The sequence below is a fragment of the Egretta garzetta genome, unplaced genomic scaffold, assembly GCF_000687185.1.
Source record: "Egretta garzetta isolate BGI_Z169 unplaced genomic scaffold, ASM68718v1 scaffold46, whole genome shotgun sequence".
NCBI lineage: Eukaryota > Metazoa > Chordata > Aves > Pelecaniformes > Ardeidae > Egretta > Egretta garzetta.
The window spans coordinates 7427239-7452210 of NW_009260268.1; positions in this window are offsets into that span (position 1 = coordinate 7427239).

Consider the following 24972-nt stretch of genomic DNA (forward strand, 5'->3'; position numbering starts at 1 on the left):
CCCTTGATTTTTAAAAACAACCATATTCCCCATGGGAACTCAAATTCAAAATTTAGTGACTCATTAACTGAAGAACAAAATTGGAGTAAACCAAAAATAATTACATTTTTGTATGGAATATTTCAGTGTGGAAGATAAAACTATTCATAAAGTTAAGAACAGCTCACATTGTTTGACTTAAGTGTAATTTGTTACATTTTCTTGTTCCTGAAGTTAATATGTACTACTTATGTATGTACATATTTCTATGTATATTTTGTGGATTTTCAACCACTTGAGTTTAGCTCAAGCACACTTTTGCATGAAGTATGTATCATGGAGTAATTTGTAAAATGGTTTCTAAAGTCTGAAAGCAGACTGTCAAAGCAAATAATTGCTCTTAATGAAGTTCATTATATTATTTCAATCATCAATACAAAATATTTGTATTTCAGCTTAGAGCTTGGCATGACAACACTATAAAGCAAGTTTGCTATCAAGAACAACATTTATCAACAGGAACATTAAAATCTCATTTAAAATGTAAGCTCTTTCCTTTTTATCATCTGTTCTTTTTCCCAAAGCGTTCTTCTTCTGGTTTATTATTCACCTTTTCACTGTTCAAATACTCAGTAGTTTCAGATCCTATTTTTCATATTTCCTCTTGATATTTTTCAGACAGTTGGTGCTATAGTGTCTTGGATCATTAAATGCATTACATTCTCTTTGCTCAAAAAAAGCAACCCACTGTAAGAAACAATTTGCATTCTTTTATTACCTAATTACATTTGCAGAAACCATTTTAAAGAAGATATATTTTATCTTATTGGCTACTCCTTCTATTGATACACTTTTCTATTCTTTATCTTTAGTTCCTATGAATAATTTCTACAGGTGTGGTTTTTCCCTCATTCACTACTTTGAAGTATGGCACAGTCTGTGGCTTTTCAAAAATTGTTTCCAAATCTCTAATGTTTTTAAAAACAAACCCCAAACTCCATAGCACTCCTTTCTTACTAGAAACAGATCTTTACCTTGGATTCTAATGCATCCTCAATGCAAATTAAAATTTCTCATAATTCATTAATGCATATCCAGCAACCTTCTCTAACTTCTCTTCAATATGTTCCATCTGTTTTTCTGTCTTTTTTTCTTTTGGCTACTCACATTTTTTGACCATAAAACACAGACTAAATAATGCTGCCTGAATAATTTAGCTTGCCTCTACCTTTCAATGAGGAAAACTAATTCCTTAATACTGACCTAACTTTATATTTTCATTAAAGAAAAAATGTCAGGGTGAGGGTTATCACTATATCTTACCAGAATGAAAGATGTGTAGTATCTATGCTCTAACATACAAAGATGACTTTGCAGCATTCCACCCAAAGCATTTACTTGGTGGTACTAGGTGTGGTACCCAGACCATAAGAACAAAATCATGTTAATACACAAAAATCTCAAGGGCAGAAAATGAGCTAACTAGCAACCAAAATCTGAAGGCACAAAAAGAATACAGGCTTCTGAAGGATTTTAAATCAGTAGGAAAATAATAATTGGTGTGTGTCAATGGCTGGGAAAACAGCTGGATAATTGAAAAAAAGAACAACTCTGAAACAGCATCTGCGGGTGCTGACTATTGGTCTAAGGTCATGGTAGTTCCTATTTCCAGTGTGAACTGTCATTTTACCAAGTAGATGACAAGTAATATGCATTGATAAATGGGGTATAGAAATCCTAAAATATATTTTGTATTGCTTTTGGTTTCATCTGATAATAAACTGAGTTTTTGTTAAATTCCAATGCTTTCAGAATTCCTATTTTCAGCATGAAATAGTATTTCATATGTGAAGATGACAGCTGCTTGTTTACCATGATTATATACACTGAAGAACAGCTGGTTTGGTTTATGATTAAGTGTTGAGGATATTCAATCTTACCACTTGTTTTTAAACTGCAACTACATGTACTATAAGGAGAAAGTTTACCAGCAGGTACTGTTGTGATGGATTTGACCCCGGCTGGACACCAGGGGCCCACCAAAGCCACTCCATCACTCCCTGCTTTAACCAGACTAAGGAGAGAAAAGTAGATCAAAAGGCTCGTGGGTCGAGATAAGGACAGGGAGAGATCATTTGTCAGTTACCATCATGGGCAAAACGGACTCAACTTGATGAAATTAATTTAATTAATTACCAATCAAAATCAGAGAAGGAAAGGATAAGAACTGCTGAATCTTAAAACACCATTCCCCCACCCCTCCCTTCTTCCTTGGCTCAACTTCACTCCCAGTTTTCTCAACCTACTCCCTGCCCAGCGGTGCAGGGGGACGGGAATGGGGGTTGGAGATAGTTCATCACACATTTTCTCTGCCACTTCTTCTTCCTTGGGAGAGGACTCTTCCCCTGGTCCAGCGTTGGGTCCCTCCCACAGCAGACAGTCCTCCAGGAACTTCTCCAGCTGAGTCCTTCCCACAGGCTACAGTTCTTCATGAAGTGCTCCAGCATGGGTCCATCCCTCCCATGGGGTGCAGCACTTCAGGAGCAGACTGCTTCAGTGTGGGTCCCCTGCGGGGTCACAGGTCCTGCCAGCAAACCTACCTTCATGTGGGCTCCTCCCCCACGGGTCCACAAAGTCTTGCCAGGAACCTGATCTGGTGCAGGCTTCCCACAGGGTCACAGCCTCTGTCCTTTGGGCATCCACTCGCTCTGACATGGGGTCCACCCCCAGATATCTTCTCCACCGTGGACGTCCATGGGCTGTAGGGGGACAACCTGCCTCACCATGGTCTACCACGGGCTGCAGGGGAATCTCCACTCCGGCACCTGGAGCACCTCCTCCCCCTTCTTCGTCTTCACTGACCTTGGTGTCTGCAAGGCTGTTTTCTCTCACATCCTCTCACTTCTCATCTCTCTCTGGCTATTGTGTCACAGCAGGTTTTTTTTTTTCCTTCTTAAATACGTTATCATGGAGGTGCTACCACTGTCACTTGTTGGCTTGGCCTTGGCCAGTGGCAGACACAGGGACTAGCAGCTTCTCACAGAAGCCACCCCTGTAGCCCCCCCACTACCAAGACCTTGCTACACAAACCCAATACAACCGTATAGTTAAAGTGATAATGATAATGAATCATATAAATAAGTGCATACAGGCACAGAAGGCTTTGGTGCAATTGAACTGTGAAAGAAAATATGGTACAGTTAAATATTTTCATACATAAATGGCTCAAAGTTTTTTTGTAAGCATTAAGTTATATGGCCTTCCCATATAACAGTGAGCCTATGCCATGGGTTTCTTATCAGTGCTCACTTAAGTATCATAAACAAGCTGGTATGGAGTAAGGAGGATCTGTTTTGAGTGCTGTGGAACACTGTAACACAGCAGAGAAATTTTGATATCCTACCAGGCCTTTCTTTTTTCTTGCCCATGCTGTTGCTTCAGCTGCTATGTGCTGTTCTTCTTACTCTTGCCAAGAAGGTTATCAGAAGATCTGTTTCCTCTTCCCTCCCATTGATTCTTCTCTTGGACCCACTTATAGATGCTCTTTTTGATGCAAGACCAGGAGCTATGTCCTACATCAGTAAAAGAGCTCAGTCCATGACTTCATTTGCCATTCATTCGAAGATGGTGATGCTCTGCAACAAATGTGATCTTAGCAGTATTCCTGGGAAAGGTTGAGTGGTTTCAGAACAGTCACCAAAAAGGGAGCATGCCAAGATGAGGAAAGAAAGAAGGTCCGGTTCAGAGTTCTCACAGCATGTATAAATTAAATGACCAGAAGAAATACCGAGCCTACTGAATGAAAACACTTAATTTACAGACCTGAGTCACTGCAAATGTAGTTATGCTCTCTTTATTTGTTGATCCATCACTTCTTACATTAATTTAAAAGAGCAGAGAAATAAGCATATTAATGGTGATGTAGTTTGGGCTAGCACAAAAATAATCACTGTAACCATGAGATGAGTGGAATACTGGAACCAGGCAGTTAAGGAGGTGAGATACCTTCCTCACTCGTCATTATCAAGATGACAGTGTTCATTGCAGATGTGTCGAAGTTTAACCCAGCTGGCAACTAAGCACCATGCAGCCGCTCTCTCACTCTCCCCCACAATGGGACGGGGGAGAGAATCAGAAGAGTTAAAGTGAGAAAACTTGTGGGTTGAGATAAAGACAGTTTAATAGGTAAAGCAAAAGCCACGTACGCAAACAAAGCAAAGCAAGGAGTTCAATCACCACTTCCCATGGGCAGGCAGGTGTGCAGCCATCCCCAGGAAAGCAGGGCTCTATCATGCGTAATGGTTACTTGGGAAGACAGACACCATCACTCCAAATGTCCCCCCTTCCTTCTTCTTCCTCCAGCTTATATACTGAGCATGATGTCATATGGTATGGAATAGCCCTTTGGTCAGTTTGGGTCAGCTGTCCCAGCTGTGTCCCCTCCCAGCTTCTTGTGCACCTGGGAGAGCTGAGAGTTGAGAAGTCCTTGGCCAGTCTAAGCACTACCCAACAACAACTAAAACATCAGTGTGTTATCAACATTCTTCTAGTACTAAATCCAAACCACAGCACTATACCAGCTACTAGGAAGAAAATTAACTCTGTCCCAGCCGAAACCAGGACAAGATGAATGAATATGAGGTTATTCCTTACCCCGACACTCCTAAAATTTGACCCAAACCAAAAGACTTGATGCGGTTGGGTTACATAACTTTCTCTACTCACCTATCCTTTCTTTGCTCACTGTAACCTAGTAGGACAGATCTTTTCTTCTCATCTATATTCTTGCCTTCCCCTTCAACGCGTGGTCTCTTAGCTTCTCCAAACATTCCTCCATTTTGCTTGTACCCTAGAGCAGGAGCTAGGAAATCATGTGAAGGCTGCTTTCCTCTTTGCTTCCTAGCTGTATGTACCCTGTTGGACAAAACCATAGTGTCCAGTACTGTTAGAGAAAACATTAACAGTCCATCACACACACAGACTTGATCTTCGGTTTTCTTCTCACTTTCATGAAAAAGGAGGGGGAAAAAGCCACTGCAAACCCTTTATGCATTTCACTTAATGCAGTATAAATACTGCCTGTAAGTTATTTCAAAGTAAAGGACATGTTACATGATTCAAATGAAAGGGAATAAAGTGAAAAAGTGTTTAACAACTGATTATTTAAAAATTACAGGAAAAATGAGTGTTCAGATGCTAGGAACTGCCAAGTTCACTATGTAAGCCTGAGCTGTGTGCAATAAAATAAAATCATGCAGTGACATATTCTCCTTACATGCTTGAAATTTTCCCATAAGGAATTTCAGTGATACAGACTGTTTTCTAAGTTCCTTTGTTCCCCTTGCATTTACAGCACTTTGCCAGAGATTTAAATAACTAATCCCTTTTCCAAATTCTGGAATTTATAGATATGACAATATGTATTAAGATAGTTGTATGAAGACTTGTGTGTATACATATATATATATGAATTCCATTTTAATAAGAGAATAAGTGCAGTGAACCACATAAATAGAAATCAAGTGGAAAAATTAGTCAGGAAAACATTTTCCTTCATTCAAGTATTGCGATGTAATAGTACAGTCTGGGTATAGATTAATATAATCTTTACTTCAGTTGACCAATTATTTCTTCTATTTTAATAAATCATTTCTTGATATCAGCCTGAAACAGGTGCTATTGTCTGAACTATAGATTTATGAGTTAGATTTATTCTTAATCTTTCTGGTTTAGGATGTAGGTTATATACTGGTTATATAAAACTTTACAACTAGTAAGAAAATCATTCAGTATAAAATCCATTAGAAAGAAATGACTTTATTCAGAACATGAAACTATCCCTCATTCGTGATTTCAACAAGGCTACTGGGCAGAATACTTAACTCAAATCTCCTCAGGTAAATTTCTTTCTTTAATACCAACCCGCAGATATGAACATGTATTATTAGAGAAATGAAGTAATGGAAAGTCACCCTGATGTGAAAGCATATTAGAAATCATAAGTGAATAGGCTTGCTTGGGGCACTTGAATAACAAAGCAATGCACTACTGAAAGTTGACAACAATTCAACTCCTTTAGGCTCATAGATTACCTGGATTTTGGTTCAATTTGTAGAATCTGACTAAACAGGTTTCACTTTCTATTGCTTGTGAGATTTGTCACCAGATAATGAGTTGCAAACACGGTTGTGAATTTATAGAATGTCTTATCCAGAATCAGATAAACAGTAGAACTAGGAAGATCTTATTAATTTGTTGGTGATTTTAGTTGCTATGCTAAGCTCAATTTTAAATCTGTATGAGTTGATTTTAATAATCAATCAAAGCTAATATGCTATTCTTTAGCATATGATTTGCAAAAGCAAATGTATTTTAAGAATAGTTCTTACTCTGAGAACTGTTTCAAAGTTTAAATGGATTTTGAGAGCTGCTGTAATTCATGTCATGTCTGGGATCCAAAATAATATGAAAACTTATCACATTTTTGTAGTGTAGATGTACAACCTATCCTGGTTTTCTTCATCATATGAAAAAGAGATCTGCTTTTCTTGAAAGGTGATGGCAAAATAGATGAGAACAAATTATTATTTGCCACAGTAATGTCTGCAGAAAATCAGCTCAGTTTTAGAGAAAAAGATAAAGTTGGTGAACTATAGATACACACCCCCCCCCTGATTTCCAGTTACATTACAGTTCTCAAAATGTCATATTAAAGTGACTAATGCTACATGAAGAATGAACTAAAGACATAAAAAATTGTATCCACTTTGTTGGCCAGTGCTCTTATGGTATTTAATAAATTAATTGCATAACATTATGTATATTCTTGCACAAAACCTAAATGAAAACATGGTGAGTCATCTGACATTATACCTCCTCATCCAGGTGTTTTGATCCTTGGAAAATGCAGTGTGAAGTAAGTTACATACAGAGAACTCTATAGTAAAATTGAACTTAGAATCTGAGGAAATGACATATTTTACTTGCCTAAGAAATTAGTTTTCTGAGACTGGTTTAACAAATTTTGCCAAATAGGTAAAATGAAGGCACTCATGACAGCATTAATAATAACGTAAAACTACAGCTTTGCATAACAACCTTCCAAAGCAAGTCAATGTAAAGCTCTTCATGATTTAGAGTGATACTGTTAAAATTATTAGGTAAAATAAATCTGCTGCCTTCTAACAGATTTTGCCAAACTGGGACAAATGAGATGGATTTTCTGCTCCAGCAACACCTATGCTCAAGATCCAAGAACAAATGCACAAAACTCTGCAATGATACAGTGATACACCTGTTCAACTCAAACTGGATGTTGTTAAGGACCGCAAAACTAAAACATCAGGCCTTGCTATCCTACTCCAATAAGGAAAGAGAGACATGAGAAGTGGATATGGGATATTGTTCAAGGTGCCACGCAAAATCATCCTTCCGTTCCTTTATCTGGCACTCTCATGTACAGTGCTCCCCTTGTTTCACAGTAAGTCCCTTACAGGTAATGGACGTAATACTGAACTATTAAAATCAATGGGTGTTTTGGCTTCTGCTTCAGTGGGAGCAGGATCAAGTTAAAAATGATTGCAGAAGTCATGCAGTGAGACTCTGAAAGGAGTCAGTGGTTGCTCTCAAAAACAAATCTATTGCTGAAGAGAAAAGATGAGTTAATGTTCATAGCAAAGTCCAGCTGAAGACATATCAGCTGGAAAGAAGAAAGCATCATGGGCAGAAATGCAACATATTGGTATTCCTTTAATATTTTGGGGTATGAAATAGTCTTAACATAATTACGGAAACAAGTCCCTTTTATGAGCTATGGAAAGCAAGGCTGACAGAAGAGATTGCAGATTTTAAAATTCTGATTGTAGTGTGGGAATCGAGAACTGGCAGCTGTGATGACAGCTATGTGAATAGTTCATTTACAGGCAAATTCTAGGCAATTTCCAGATTCCTGTTTCTCATGAATCATCCGGCAACAGAAAAAACTCCTCCTCTGCTTGACTTATGAAGTGAAATAGCTACTGAAATTGCTGTTGTTTTTGAACAACAAAACCTTGGATTTGGAAAAATTAAGGGGGGAAACTATTAGATCACTGTACCCAGGTCCATATGACTGTTGTTGGGAATAAACCCCTTCATTACTGTGAAGGGGCAGAGAGTCAGAAATGTTGTTTTCTGTTTAAATTTTATATTTCTGGAACGTCTCTGAAAAACAAACCATTTTTGAAATCCAGCCAGAGAACCAAAGCCACTTGCTTGAACATTCTTCAGAATACTGGAGGCCAGAGGGTAGGATAGCTTTGCTTATGTCTTGAATTGCATTGTATATACCATGATTTAGGAAAAATACAATGAAATTTATGTGTCCAAGAGTTACTTTATGTAATCTCTACATTTGCATGCTTTGTGAAATTTGGAAAAATAGGTATACGCACTAAACATTAAGTAAATTTTGAAATGCTGAAAGTTCAGTTTTGACCTTTGGAAAGTTTAGCTTCCTTCTACTTTTTTTTTTCCCCTTAATTTTACCACAAAGATTTTGTGAAGCCAGGATAGTATAATAACTTTTTCAGAATTCATTATAGTATGTTATCTTGTTAAACAACTATTGAAGTGCCTAAAAAGCAGGCATTGTAATATGTTGCACTATTCTCTTGATTATCATGTCACTATTGCATCAGATTGCATTGTACCAGGCTTATTTTGGAAGTGGGTTGTGTGTTCCGTAATTATTATTATTGTACATGTTTCTAGAGCTTTTGTTCAACATGTTAGAACTGAATATATTAATCACTTGATGATTGTGCAGCTAATGTTTTCTCTTGGCTGTGTGATCTAAATTCAGAGAACCTTCATTTGCTACTTTCCGACCAGAAAATGGCATACCAATATTTTTCCTATAATGTTCAGAGTACTGTAAGACTTGTTTGATCTGCCATAATAGCTCTTCTATATTAATATCCTTGTAAGTGTTCCCAGCAAAATGATGCCCTCATTTATATGCAGGAGATCATAGAAAGGGTCTTAATGGTCCTGATGGTCCTGTGCAGCTTCTAGAACATTAAGAATGTCCTTGAAATACTGGGGAAGCTCATGCAAATCCTGGCTCTGTGCCTCTGCGTTGCAATACGTTGGATTTGTGAATGTGGCACTGAAAGTGTCTTGGCTTATAAAGTCGGGACTTTCTTCCCACAGAGATACCTTTAAAGCAATAAGCAATCATGTTTGATCCTCAGATATATATTTACAGTAGTTAATTTGGTTATTTTTTCATTTTATGCTTATGTCCTGATCAGGCCAGCAGCATAACACTGTTGTAACATTGTAGAGTAATGTTCAGATACTAATATTAATTTAGATCTGTAAAACAAACTGTGCCTGAAAAAGACCACAAAATGCTTATCATGAGAATAAAAATCTAGCTCAGTTTTACCAGAAATCTTAGCTTGGAAGGGGAAGGAGAAAGGTGGTTTTAATTATTGTGTTTGTTTTTTTTTTTTAATTTTCCAGGACTGGAAGCAGCTGAAGACCATTTCAGTATCTAATCTAATTTGGAGAAGTCTCAAAGAACAGAAGACAGGCCTGTGGCATTGGCCATAATCTGCTTCTAAGGTTAGTATCCTACCAGTTTGAGGTCTGGCAATGTAATGTGCATGAATGTGTTTGTAGCATCTATTTTCTATTGGTATAAGCAAGGAAACTGGTAGAAGCTGGAGCTCTACTAAATGCATTGAGGGACCATGTTGCACTGTTGCCTGCCATTCACTTGTGCTAAGAAAGTGCTGCTGTTTGTTTTCAGATTATAGGAGATGATAATGGCAGGGAATGAGGACATGCTCATAAGAAGCTGAAAAGGTGAAGGGGACGGAATATGATGAAAAAACTATTCAAAACATGGAAAAACACCTGTCATGGGGAACACCATTACATCTCCATGGATACTTTCTCATTCTGGTCTCCCGTCAGGAACTGCAGGTTTGGTACTGCCTGAGCAAGATGGATCCTGAATGCCAGGTATGAAAGACAGTATGAGATTTTTATATATGACCCTTTTTTTTAATCTAAATATTGGTTCAATTATAGCCAAAGACACTACAACCCTGCTACTAAGTTTCAAATTAGTCATCGGTTTTATTCTCTCCAGAAAAATCAGCCTTTCTCTGGTTTTACTGCTTTGCTATAGCAAATGACTCCAAATACCGTTTGAAATGTCATTAAAATGTAGGAGGAATTGCAAGGTTACTTTACATCCTAGGTAAGACAAAACCTCTTATAATGCCTTAAGGGATACCTCTTTTGCCATCTGTGCAGCCTGACACTTCTGTGCAGTCTGATGTTTCATATGGCTAATTTTTCTGCAGTGAAGTGTGTAAACAGTTGAGTTAAATTCTGTTCAACGCCTGGGCTTGTATTCCATGTGATGTTATTTCTACATCAGATTATCTCTGTCCTTTTTTGATGGTATAAATCACAGTTTATCAAAAAGGACAATGGAAAGACATTTTGTACAGAGGGTATTTGGTATGCAACAATAATCTCATGCAGACTAAATGCTGCATAATTCAAATTATATGTTTAGTCACAGGATGTTTCTGATTCAGATGAACAGAATGCAATGTACTCATGATGCTAAGCAACTGACAGACATTATAGACATTATTTGAATTGCAGAGTGAGAAGGAAAGTATGTGAGATAGGGAGGTGGAAAAATAGTTGATATACACCAATTCTTAGCAGAAGGACTGACATAATGATTGTCTCCTCCAGAGAGGAGGTAATGTAAGGTAAGAATAATTTCATTGAAGCTATAAGGTGGCTTGTGTTCTTTCAGTGAGGACAAGACAAGTTTGTACCACGTAAAGATGTGCTTTTTATGTGATACTGACAGATCCCACACGTTTGTCTCTATGCAAAAGCGCTGTCTGCTGCAGCAAGAGTTTGTGGGCTTTAAAAAAACCCCTATATATTACTTCTCATAGCTGCATGCTTTGAATGTAAATTTTATTCTACCTCTAGCAATATTTTCAAATAAAACCTAGGAAATACACTGTGTGCCTTAAGGGAGCAATACTTACAATCAGAAGAAACCAGTAAAAACAAAGAGAAAAGTGAAAAGTTAAAAGGCTAATAATTTAGTGAATACTTTATTTGAGCTAACACAAGGAAGTTTTAGGAAAAGCCCAAACAAACAGTTAGAATGTGGAAAGAAACAGTACAAAACTGAAGATATTCCTCTTGTCCACAAGCTTACTTTGCTTTTCCCAATTTCTTTATTTCTCTTCAGATGAAGATATTTTGGTCAGGAATTTATACTTCTTTAGACCCAGTTGGCTGAATAAGATTTGGGCCCACTGAATTCTTTGGGGATGGAAATAGAAACAGATGCTTCTATCGTTGATGATTTTCTAATTTTAATTTTAAAAATTAAAGTTGTTTCCCTGAATTGAATAAAAGAAGGCTTTTCCGCTAACTTCCCAATATTCTCTAGCCAGTACATATTCAACAGGCACTTGGTTACATTTTTTTTCTCTTTGACTTCCATTTTCTTCTAGGACAGGTTGTGGCTATTGATTTCTATGCAGGTTTTTTTGGCTTCCTCTCATCTCCACCCAGCAATACCAAGGAAAAACTCTGTCTACCCATGTCCCACCTGAAGTGGAGACTGCTACAGTTTGCATTGCCTACTTCTACAAAGAGTTGAACTATTATGACTACCCTGAAAATAGGGTTGTTGGCCACTGAATTGCTGTATCAGTTCAAAAACTGCCTTCTCATTATACTTTTTCAATCTCTGGGTGTACTTCTCATATGTTAATCTATATCAGGCCTTGTTAACCTATACCAGGTCTAAGTATATTATTACTAAAAAAAACCTATTAAATTTGGAGATTCCTTTTGTCTGCCACCTCTTTTTAATCCGCTGACCATAAGGCATAGCTAGCGATGTGCTTGTTATTTGTGTTAGAAAATTAGAGGTTTTTCCCAAGTGTCCTTATTCCATTTATTTCAAGCTTTCACCAGAAAGCTTCTGATGTGTAAGACCAATTGCTTCTGCTCCAAGGCCATTTACGATGGTTTGAGGGGCCTCCAGGGCATCATGCACAGACTGCTGTAAATTCTCACTTTTGCAGGAATCAGAAAGTTTGCAACACTTGCCCTATAAAAGAAATCTCAGAATGGTTTTGAGCCTTTGAGATTAGACATCTGATTTTCATCTTGTTAACACAGAAGTTATCAGTGGAGAAACAAGTCGGAAGAAATAGTTTTGTTGCCTCTGTTAACATAGAGCATAGGTTTTCTGCCTATGATGTGGATTTCGGTCTTGCGGGCTAGTGGGTTCTTAACTTTTTCTGATCACAGGTTATTGGCAAATGTGTCTGTGTACGTCTGAAATTGCTAACATAGGTTGTTGCTTATTTAAGTTTTACATGTAAAAGCCTCAAGGGGAACCAAATTTCTGAAATAGAGATTAGGCAATATGGAGTGATGGCAGTATCCATACCACTGTAAGCAGCCCTGTGGTGCAGCAAGCTTATTTGGAATAGCAATCAAAGACAACATTTCTCCGAGGCACGCCTTGCATGGGCATCTCATGGACTAGGAGTTTGTGATCGCTTTACCGTGGCACTTGAATGAAAGCCAAAATGAGGTGGTTCAAGTAAATTCATCAATCCCTTTTATTCAAGAGGAGATGAAGTATTTGTTAGAAGCTCTCTACTGATTTGTCACTGTAATATTTCAAGTTAATCAGAAGCTAATGGAAAAGAATGTCAACCCCTACATTTGACTGATAAATAGCATGCTACTTCACTACTAAAAGATCGTCGAAGTTTGCCCTCATGTGGAAAATAAATTCTTGGGGTATATTTGAATCAGGACTTTAAAAACATTTGGCAGAGACTGTTGAAGTTACATCTTCAGTTGCAATAGATGTCTTTCTAAATGATGGGTGTTCTGGAGGTCACCTTGTTTAGTCTAAGGTTTTATAATTTTCTTTTTTATTAAATAAGAAAAGCTGTTTCTTTGAGACTGAATCCAAAACCTACTGGGGGAAAACAATTGCTTTTTGATGAATTGTAATCACTCAATTCAGTGTTTTACAGGAATTATATATGGAAAAGAATTGTAGGGAACTCCATGAAATTATTGTGACAGCTGAAATCAAAATAGCAATAGCTTTGAAGAATATATTTTTGAAATATATTTCTTCTGTGTGAACATACTGAGCAAAACATAGTTTCATGATTTTCAGCATATAATCAGTGAACTATTTTAATTCAGCACATTTGACACCTTCATTCTTGTTTACAGAGAGATTACCTCTAATTAGAGGCAGTCTAATTAAACAGCCTAATTAGCATTAGGGTTTCAGCAAAGATTGTACGGTTTTTTTATTGTGTGCTTATTTTTGCCAAGTCACAGATGACTTTTTCTTTCATGATCCTAAGGTTATGAGCAAAAACACTGGAACGCTATAAGAAAATAAGAGGGGGAAAATGCACCATTTCTGGCCTTTCTGGGACTCAGGATTTTGCATTACAGTGCAGCCTGAGACAAGAACTGCAGATTTCTGAAGATGAGGTTTTCTCTTTGAACTCAAAGGTGTTTCCTCTGGAGACAGGAGCTGCTTCAGGCTCCTAAGATGAGGTGGCTCTCCTGTGAGATAACAGATTTATATTTCAACTTCCAAGAATTTTGGACCAGTCATGCACCTCTGTGCACCTGGAGAGCCTTGCAAGGCAAAAGAAATGCTGATAAGAAACTCAGGTCCTCTTTCTCCTTCCCTGTGGGAGACAGGGGGAAGTCGGTCCCTGAGATGAGAGGAGCCACTGCCTCAATGTGCTCAGGCAGTGGCAAGGAGATGCAGCATTCCCACTTGTGGGTCTGTGCCTTGCAGGTCAGAGTCCTGGGGCCAGGGTTGCTGTGCACACCCCATGCTCTGGTAAGATTTAATCAAGGCTACTTTGGCTGTGCTGGCCCCAGGTTTTCACTGTGCTGCAGCAGGCACTTTTGTGACAAGGAACCTTATTTCCCTCTGCTTAGGTGTTTCTAAATTACCCCATGCAAAGCCTAAAGTTTTGAATGTTAAGCCTGAAGTTTTGTTTCCAAATCTTTGCAAGTCTTTGTCATCAGTACTGAAAAAGGAATAAGATAATGATCTGCTTAAACAATGCTATTCCTAACAGTAGGTTGTTATTTTATATGCCTTTGTAAGGATATCCTGATTTGTAAAATGACTAAGAACATTGTGATATTTTTCATAACAAAAAATGGCCCGAAGCACGCTCATCTGGTTTGCTTAACATTATCCACTACTCAAAGTTTGAACTGGGTGGTGAGTTTGTGAATGTTCAGACCATCATATGCAATTACTTTGGTACAGGAGAAAAGAAAAATATTATGCAGGGTACTGATCCTGCTTTATATTTGAACACAGAATAAAGTCCTTTTGTTTAAGCATAAAGTACAAATGTTTACCTTGGAGCCCTGTATAATTTTAATTAAAACACGAAGTCATGCCTTTGAACCTCCATTGAGTTCTACCTCTGAGTCATATAAAATGAAATCTCAAAATTAAAATTTCTGTGAATAGCAGTTTGTTTTGCTCTATTGCTAATCTTAATAAACACACTGCAGGTTAGTCCCATTTATACTTTTCTGTCTGATCTTCTTAAAACTCATTCTGTGATCAGTTTTGGTCATGTTTCAGCACCTAGCTAATTCTGATTAGCATTACAATCCAGTACAATGAAAGCAGTTTAATCAGAAATTGCAAATGAACCTCAACCAAATCTAGTATAATCAGCTATTTTGCTGACATTGCTTCAGCAGCAGGATTGTCAAGCACAGAATGAATTAGCGGTATGTATGAATGGCTTTAGGACACGTTTGATACTGATTTAGAGGAGAATTTCCATAAACAGCAGTTAAAACTTAATTAAAAGTAAAAACCCAGTAGTATGCTTCTAAGGGTGAGCAATTTTTTTAAATTTAATGATGAGGGAGTCTGTCCTCAACTAATCCTTTCCACTTTCTCAGTCTGTCATAGGCACAGCCTCTTGCATTGATTATGTAGACAGTTGTTATAGGTTCTGACCATCACAATATGTTTACAGTAAGTCTAATCACTAAATGTCCGTGGTTCAACACTTCATTACTTTTTTTTTTTTTTTTATTTTAGGGTTGACAAGTTTACTTTGGCACAGAGCATCTTCTCCTAATTAAAAATTACTTAGCACTGATGACCCATTACAATAATCATATGTTTTATGATACTCAGGAGCCTGGCTGAGGAACAGCAGGCAGAAATTTTAGTTTATTTAACGTAGCAGAATTAAAAGCAGAATGCTAAGCGTTAAAGAAACCTCACAAACTGTAATAGGCTACTTTGAGAAAACTTGATAATGAGTCTCGATAATAAATTGTTTTTGAATAATAATAACAAAAATTTGTCTTAGAGGCTAGCCCATTGAAATAATTTCCTTTGCCTTTCTCCCTGTTGATCTAAAGAAAAAATATCAATTCCTTAGTGATATTAATGTTTTAGTTAGAGTTATTAATGAACTCATCCGGAGTCCTGAATTTGGGCAGCCAGAGCAAAATATCTGAAAGTAAAATGCTGTCTGCAGTTAAAACCTTGTGACATTTATGGCAAAATTCCCAAGAAGTTTAGTAAATCCAAGTACAGTAACCTTAATGAATCAAGCTTAGCTAAATATACAGGCAAGGATCCCTTTCAGAGTCTTATATTCTCCATGGAGTTGGCAGAGAAAGGAAAGCAGAATTCCTACTGAGCAATAGGCTACACATGCTTATTTAAAACATTAATGAAAGCCAATACAACTTGGGGGACCAAACTCCCCCATTCAAATGCTCAAAGCCTCCCATTGCACTATCGTTATAATTCCAACAATCACACCAGGAAAAGCCTGAAAATAGGATTTTAATATTGACAACATTTTAATGAGATGAGATGAAAATATTTTAAATTGAGAAGGATATTCTCCCTACAGATAGGAAAGTTAATAAGTAGATATTTTAACAGAAATTCTAAATTTTTGAAATACAGTAATATTCAGTAATAAGTAACCTTTTCCAAAGAAAACATGGTTTAATTATTTTTATAACACAATCTATACTGAAGCAGAAACAGTTCCAGCTGTGCAGATGGATTTCAAAATTTACACAAAGTAAAATGCAGAATTGAACTAAAGAGCTGCATTTGGATGGTACAACCAAATTATCTGGCAATTGTGTAATTAAATAGAGCCAAGAAAAAACCAACTCCCTCCTCCAGATCTACAAGCTTGTAACATCGAATATTGTCCTAACTAATTTGCCTGAGAAAAAACAAAACAGATGAAAGGAATGGGAATATGCCAGTGTGTATTGGAATGATTGTAAGTTCCTTAATTTTGCTTTCTGGCTTCTTTCTCTTGATGCTGAGACAAGTCGGAGGCTTGGGATTTGTTCTGTCAGTTCTCGTCACGCTGCCTTTTTTTAGTCTTGTGAAACAGACCCACCACATAGTGTGGTGCCAACAGAGAAAAATGTCTGTGGAGAACTTGAGTAGCTTCATTTTGATCCTGTATTATTCAAAAAGTGCCCTGTATCACTAGTTCTTAAGCATCAAGATCTATGTGATATAATTTGCAATCTAGTAGGTTCTTTTGGCAGGTGGGTAAATATGGCTGTATATTACTATTCTTCAGTCTTTGTCATTACACTTGATCTCTTAGGCAAATAATACTAGAGAAATACAAGTGCTAAAATTTTTTCCTTTCTTATTTGCTCTCCAACATAAATAAAATAAACAAAAAAGTAACAGGAGAGAAAACCTCCCCAAATCAAATCATATGTTTATATATCAAGAACAGGAGAAAATAAAGCCTCTGTATAAGCAGAGCAGAGGCTATTTTGGCCATTTCCAGTATAAATACTGTACTCACACCAAGATTTTCATTTGACTTGCAAAATGTATTGCGTGATTCTTTTAGCAGCTCTTGCCTTTCATCTTTTTACTCACAGTAAGTTTTATTGTTTGTGTATGTTGTGTCTTTGTGTTCCAACACAGTATCTTTTGAGTCAATTAAATTCAGTATCCTGTAGGTCTTGAAAACACAGCTGATGTAGGAGCTTAGTACCCACAGCATTTTTCATTTTAAAGCAAGAAAATAGCCCATGTTGCACATCCAGTCTTTTCAGATACTTCCTGATAACTTTTATATATGTATGTTTATTTGCTATAAATACTCATCAGAAAAGTAAGCATAATATCTTACTATCAAGAGAGAAGTATATATAGAAACTTTTCAATATGAATTTCATGGTAAGTTCTCCACTTGGCAATCAGAGATGTGAAAACAACACTACTAATTAAAAGCAGAAGATTTCTGTGCTCTTTTGACCTAATACATTAACCGGAATTTAGGGTGTAACAACTTAATTAGGACAAAAGGGTGATGATGACATCTTTGTTCTTTTTTTTTTTTATGGTTTTGTGGTAAGATATCTTTTCCTGTAGTTTGATTCTTCAGTGCTCCTCCTCATTTTCTCTAAGCTTTTTCTCATGGTCCATACCACCGGAATTTTGTATTTGTACCTAGAAGTTTCTTGCAATTTTCTGTCAGCCTTTTTAATTGTCCTTTTTCTTACAAGTCTTCTAGTGAAATGCCTACACCCACACGAACTCTACAAATACTTTTGCTTGTAAAGCAGGCTATGGGCTTTTCTGGTAGGATTGAGGTGGGGGGGAAGAGTAGAAAGGAAGGGGATAAACCTGTTGTGCCAGCTACCAATTATACCAAAAAGAAGCTAATTCCTTCTCTTTGATACTGAGTGAAGAGCAGCTGGTTAGCCTCTTGCTTTCCACATGCACATTTTCAATGAAGTTTGACACAACTGAAAACAGTATCAGCCGGTATGCTATTAACATAAAACAGAGTACAAATTGTAATGTTGAAATGTAGCAGAGAGAGAAAAGAAAGCAATTGGGTACTGATTGACTCATCCACTTAAGCTATTAAAATGTATGTAATTTTTTTTTTCATCTTTTAATTTCATTCTGCTAGATAATGGAACTTTGGACTTCGTTCCTTCTTCATTATATAATGCAGTCCCATCTCTCTGAGGTTTGAAACATTTCCTGCTAATAACAACGAACAGATAATTTTCCTTTTCGTATTTGTAACATTTATAACTGAGTGTTTTTATCTCAGTCCGAATCTTCCTGTCATGCTTATTCTAAAGCAGAGGAACTGATACATTGTCAGATAATCCACACTGTTTCCTTTAATGTAGTGTGGCATGACTCTAAAGAGAAAGTTTGCTGTAATTCTTTACGTCAATAACTTTACCCAATTTAGAAATGACTTCTCAAACATTGCTATTTACTAATTTTTTGGAAACTCAAAATTTTCTGTGTGGTGGTGAATAATCTATTTGGTTTGTTAGTATTTTGCTTTAATCATAGTCCAATAATATTTTGAATTTGAATTTTTTTAAAAAATCAAATATATATATGTGAACATCATTATTAATAAGATATTCATACAAACATGTTCTTAACCCCAAATTTTCCTGAATGCTTTTTCAATTTAATTTTTTTTCATCTAGTTTACTTAAAAACTACTTTGAATTCTTAGGACCATAAACAATCTGATTTCTTTAATCAGAGAAGTCAGGGTAGCTTTAAAATATTCTTTTGTGATCACTGTGTCAGTTATTTGTGTGATATTGATCATTATTACATGTTCCTATAGTAACTTCTCTTTAAAGCATCAAAGAGACAGAACCCAGAGAAAACATTATATTCTTACTACAGGGATGGGGCCTCCACTACCTCTCTGGGCAACCTGTTCCATCTGACCACCATGATTTTCAAATATCATGGAGAGTGGCTTGGCAACTACATCAGCCAGTTCCCTCAGGACTCTGTGATGCATCTCGTCAGGTCCCATAGAATTATATATGTTCAGGTTCCTTAGGTGGTCATGAACCTGATCTTCCCTTACAGTGGGAGGGGCTTTACCGCCCGGTCCCTGGTTTTGATAGTGGTAGGTGTAAGCTAAGCATCATAGTGGTGACCTGCAAGAGATTTACATAAAATATGTTGCAAGATAATTCTTTTGTGTCTTATAATAACATTGGAACATATTAGACAAGAATCAGTGAACCTCCCCTATCTTCCCCAGTGCCCTTCTGCATTGGTACTGACATTAACCTGAAATTATTTAGGGTGTCTTCAATGATAGCTTAATTATTAATTTATATATTAAAACAAGTTTCTTTTAAAAATTTTTCTCCTACAGAAATTAAACATTAACAATATGTTTACTAGTAAATAATGAATTTTCCTGAATTCTCAAGTAGAAGCTGTTTAAATCAATTTTTTTAAATATGTAAGTGAAACTTTACCATCACTATTGTAATTCTTTCATGGAAATAGTCATTAAATTTTGTGGAAAGAAAAACAGATGTGAATATTTTGCCTTATCCGTCATGTTTGTGATGAGAGGAAGTTTAACAGCCAAGTAGAAGAGCTAGTGAATTAGAAGACAGCTTTGAAACTTCTATAAAATTACTTGTGTGCCAGTTTCAAATGATTGCAAAAACCAGTAACTGTATCTGCAGCAAGACATTTTATCTTCATTAGCAATAAATCAACAAATCTAATTAAGAAACTGTGTCACAACACAAATTTGACAAGAAAATGTAGTCAGCTTTCAGTTTTATAGAATCAGCATCTTTAAACACATATGCATAAAGCAAAAAAAAAGTAAATTATTCAAGAAGTATTCTGCAAAATGCCTTTGTAATTAGGGGAAAAGTTTTGTCTGAGGAGCTGACTTATTATTCAAACCGTTTATCAAAAGCACACTTTGAGGCACCTGAAGTCCATTGTAAGATGAATAACTAAACATATCTGGGCTTGGCAAAATTTGTCTGGAATTTTGTTTGTTTTATGACGTTCTGCAAGACTACTTACCTGATATTTTAGGGATGGAAGAACTTTATGAATAATATTACTCAAAATTGTCATCCTTACATCAGAAGAAGCACTGAATGCTTCTTTTCCTAAGCTTAGGACACCAGATGCATACAGCTTTCAGAATTGTACTGATAGGATTATGTATGACTTGAGATACTTGCAGAGCAGTTTGGTCAAGAGTAGCTTGGGGTTTTTTTGGTTTTTTTTTTTAAATCATGTGAAAAGGTTCTTAAGGTGGTATAGCTAGATACTGTTCTTAATAGATAACTTATCTGAAAATGTGAATAAAACCCATGCAAGTGCTGTCACAGGCAATGGATAATTTTTTTGTTTCTACTTCTGGCCACTAAAGTTAGAAAGTATAATTATTATATTTTAAATATTTGAGAATACTGTGGATTACTTGTTTATAACATGAGAAGTATATTTGAAAATCATCTTTGATTTCTCTCCTACAGATTTATGATGTCATAATAAATGTAGGCAGTCATAAATATTAAAAGGGATGCTTGAGTGAGATTACAAGCTTGCCATTCCTGAGGAAAAATACAAATGTTTAAGTTATTTTTTGAATTAATTTTTTTTATTATTTATGCATTTTAATGTGGAGATTCTGATATAATTTGGATTTGTTAACTAAGGTCCACTGAGAAAAAAACATTTCAAGAACTGTGAATTGTCTGAAACAGATAAATAATTTATATCACTGTAGTTCTTTTGTACTGATCACTTAAATCCAGGGGAAAACAGAAAGCACAAATAACTTTTGGCTGTCTGATTGAATAAAAGCACTTGGTGTTTGTTTTGTTATAAACTGACTGCACATTTATACAGAGTACTGAGTGTAAAAATGCATTTCAGAATTGTTTATTGAGGCTAATATTGTAAACTGACCTTTTTCTCAGAGAGCTTTTTCATTAAAATAGTCTCCTGACAAAGTTGTATGTGATTAGATAATTTATGCATATTTTAATTTAATTAATGATCTGAAAATAGTAATTTGATGCTCAGAACAGGGATTTGCTATTAATCTAATCAGGTGGCAAGTGAGTGCACTAAGTCCATAAATTTCCTGGAAAGGTGGTTATTATTGTAGCAGAGTGAATTATTTATGGGAAATGGAACATCTGATGAATGCACCTGGTTGGGGGTTTTTTCCTTTTACAAGCTGATATGGACTGTTACAAATTTCTTTCTTATTTCCATGTTTCTGCTGAACAGATTAAGGCACCAGTTAAGCATGCACCTATGTATCCTACTTTATGTTCTTAAATAATCCAAGGGGACACCTGTTTTATTACCCCACTGAATGTGGACTTTGCTAGCTAAAAAACCCATCCCTGATTACCTTAATCACACATTGAATTACTTGGCCAAATAGAAGTTGTGTCGTGGTTTAACCCCAGCCAGCAACTAAACACCACACAGCTCACTTCACCTTGGCACCCAATGGGATGGGGGAGACAGAAGAGTAAAACTGAGAAAACTTGTGGGTTGAGATCAGAACAGTTTAATAATTGAAATAGAATAAAGTATTATTATTATAATATATGTATAAAATATATATAATACTGAGGTTTGAAACATTTCCTGCTAATAACAACGAACAGATAATTTTCCTTTTCGTATTTGTAACATTTATAACTGAGTGTTTTTATCTCAGTCCGAATCTTCCTGTCATGCTTATTCTAAAGCAGAGGAACTGATACATTGTCAGATAATCCACACTGTTTCCTTTAATGTAGTGTGGCATGACTCTAAAGAGAAAGTTTGCTGTAATTCTTTACGTCAATAACTTTACCCAATTTAGAAATGACTTCTCAAACATTGCTATTTACTAATTTTTTGGAAACTCAAAATTTTCTGTGTGGTGGTGAATAATCTATTTGGTTTGTTAGTATTTTGCTTTAATCATAGTCCAATAATATTTTGAATTTGAATTTTTTTAAAAAATCAAATATATATATGTGAACATCATTATTAATAAGATATTCATACAAACATGTTCTTAACCCCAAATTTTCCTGAATGCTTTTTCAATTTAATTTTTTTTCATCTAGTTTACTTAAAAACTACTTTGAATTCTTAGGACCATAAACAATCTGATTTCTTTAATCAGAGAAGTCAGGGTAGCTTTAAAATATTCTTTTGTGATCACTGTGTTCAGTTATTTTGTGATATTGATCATTATTACATGTTCCTATAGTAACTTCTCTTTAAAGCATCAAAGAGACAGAACCCAGAGAAAACATTATATTCTTACTACAGGGATGGGGCCTCCACTACCTCTCTGGGCAACCTGTTCCATCTGACCACCATGATTTTCAAATATCATGGAGAGTGGCTTGGCAACTACATCAGCCAGTTCCCTCAGGACTCTGTGATGCATCTCGTCAGGTCCCATAGAATTATATATGTTCAGGTTCCTTAGGTGGTCATGAACCTGATCTTCCCTTACAGTGGGAGGGGCTTTACCGCCTGGTCCCTGGTTTTGATAGTGGTAGGTGTAAGCTAAGCATCATAGTGGTGACCTGCAAGAGATTTACATAAAATATGTTGCAAGATAATTCTTTTGTGTCTTATAATAACATTGGAACATATTAGACAAGAATCAGTGAACCTCCCCTATCTTCCCCAGTGCCCTTCTGCATTGGTACTGACATTAACCTGAAATTATTTAGGGTGTCTTCAATGATAGCTTAATTATTAATTTATATATTAAAACAAGTTTCTTTTAAAAATTTTTCTCCTACAGAAATTAAACATTAACAATATGTTTACTAGTAAATAATGAATTTTACTGAATTCTCAAGTAGAAGCTGTTTAAATCAATTTTTTTAAATATGTAAGTGAAACTTTACCATCACTATTGTAATTCTTTCATGGAAATAGTCATTAAATTTTGTGGAAAGAAAAACAGATGTGAATATTTTGCCTTATCCGTCATGTTTGTGATGAGAGGAAGTTTAACAGCCAAGTAGAAGAGCTAGTGAATTAGAAGACAGCTTTGAAACTTCTATAAAATTACTTGTGTGCCAGTTTCAAATGATTGCAAAAACCAGTAACTGTATCTGCAGCAAGACATTTTATCTTCATTAGCAATAAATCAACAAATCTAATTAAGAAACTGTGTCACAACACAAATTTGACAAGAAAATGTAGTCAGCTTTCAGTTTTATAGAATCAGCATCTTTAAACACATATGCATAAAGCAAAAAAAAAGTAAATTATTCAAGAAGTATTCTGCAAAATGCCTTTGTAATTAGGGGAAAAGTTTTGTCTGAGGAGCTGACTTATTATTCAAACCGTTTATCAAAAGCACACTTTGAGGCACCTGAAGTCCATTGTAAGATGAATAACTAAACATATCTGGGCTTGGCAAAATTTGTCTGGAATTTTGTTTGTTTTATGATGTTCTGCAAGACTACTTACCTGATATTTTAGGGATGGAAGAACTTTATGAATAATATTACTCAAAATTGTCATCCTTACATCAGAAGAAGCACTGAATGCTTCTTTTCCTAAGCTTAGGACACCAGATGCATACAGCTTTCAGAATTGTACTGATAGGATTATGTATGACTTGAGATACTTGCAGAGCAGTTTGGTCAAGAGTAGCTTGGGGTTTTTTTGGTTTTTTTTTTTAAATCATGTGAAAAGGTTCTTAAGGTGGTATAGCTAGATACTGTTCTTAATAGATAACTTATCTGAAAATGTGAATAAAACCCATGCAAGTGCTGTCACAGGCAATGGATAATTTTTTTGTTTCTACTTCTGGCCACTAAAGTTAGAAAGTATAATTATTATATTTTAAATATTTGAGAATACTGTGGATTACTTGTTTATAACATGAGAAGTATATTTGAAAATCATCTTTGATTTCTCTCCTACAGATTTATGATGTCATAATAAATGTAGGCAGTCATAAATATTAAAAGGGATGCTTGAGTGAGATTACAAGCTTGCCATTCCTGAGGAAAAATACAAATGTTTAAGTTATTTTTTGAATTAATTTTTTTTATTATTTATGCATTTTAATGTGGAGATTCTGATATAATTTGGATTTGTTAACTAAGGTCCACTGAGAAAAAAACATTTCAAGAACTGTGAATTGTCTGAAACAGATAAATAATTTATATCACTGTAGTTCTTTTGTACTGATCACTTAAATCCAGGGGAAAACAGAAAGCACAAATAACTTTTGGCTGTCTGATTGAATAAAAGCACTTGGTGTTTGTTTTGTTATAAACTGACTGCACATTTATACAGAGTACTGAGTGTAAAAATGCATTTCAGAATTGTTTATTGAGGCTAATATTGTAAACTGACCTTTTTCTCAGAGAGCTTTTTCATTAAAATAGTCTCCTGACAAAGTTGTATGTGATTAGATAATTTATGCATATTTTAATTTAATTAATGATCTGAAAATAGTAATTTGATGCTCAGAACAGGGATTTGCTATTAATCTAATCAGGTGGCAAGTGAGTGCACTAAGTCCATAAATTTCCTGGAAAGGTGGTTATTATTGTAGCAGAGTGAATTATTTATGGGAAATGGAACATCTGATGAATGCACCTGGTTGGGGGTTTTTTCCTTTTACAAGCTGATATGGACTGTTACAAATTTCTTTCTTATTTCCATGTTTCTGCTGAACAGATTAAGGCACCAGTTAAGCATGCACCTATGTATCCTACTTTATGTTCTTAAATAATCCAAGGGGACACCTGTTTTATTACCCCACTGAATGTGGACTTTGCTAGCTAAAAAACCCATCCCTGATTACCTTAATCACACATTGAATTACTTGGCCAAATAGAAGTTGTGTCGTGGTTTAACCCCAGCCAGCAACTAAACACCACACAGCTCACTTCACCTTGGCACCCAATGGGATGGGGGAGACAGAAGAGTAAAACTGAGAAAACTTGTGGGTTGAGATCAGAACAGTTTAATAATTGAAATAGAATAAAGTATTATTATTATAATATATGTAAAATATATATATAATA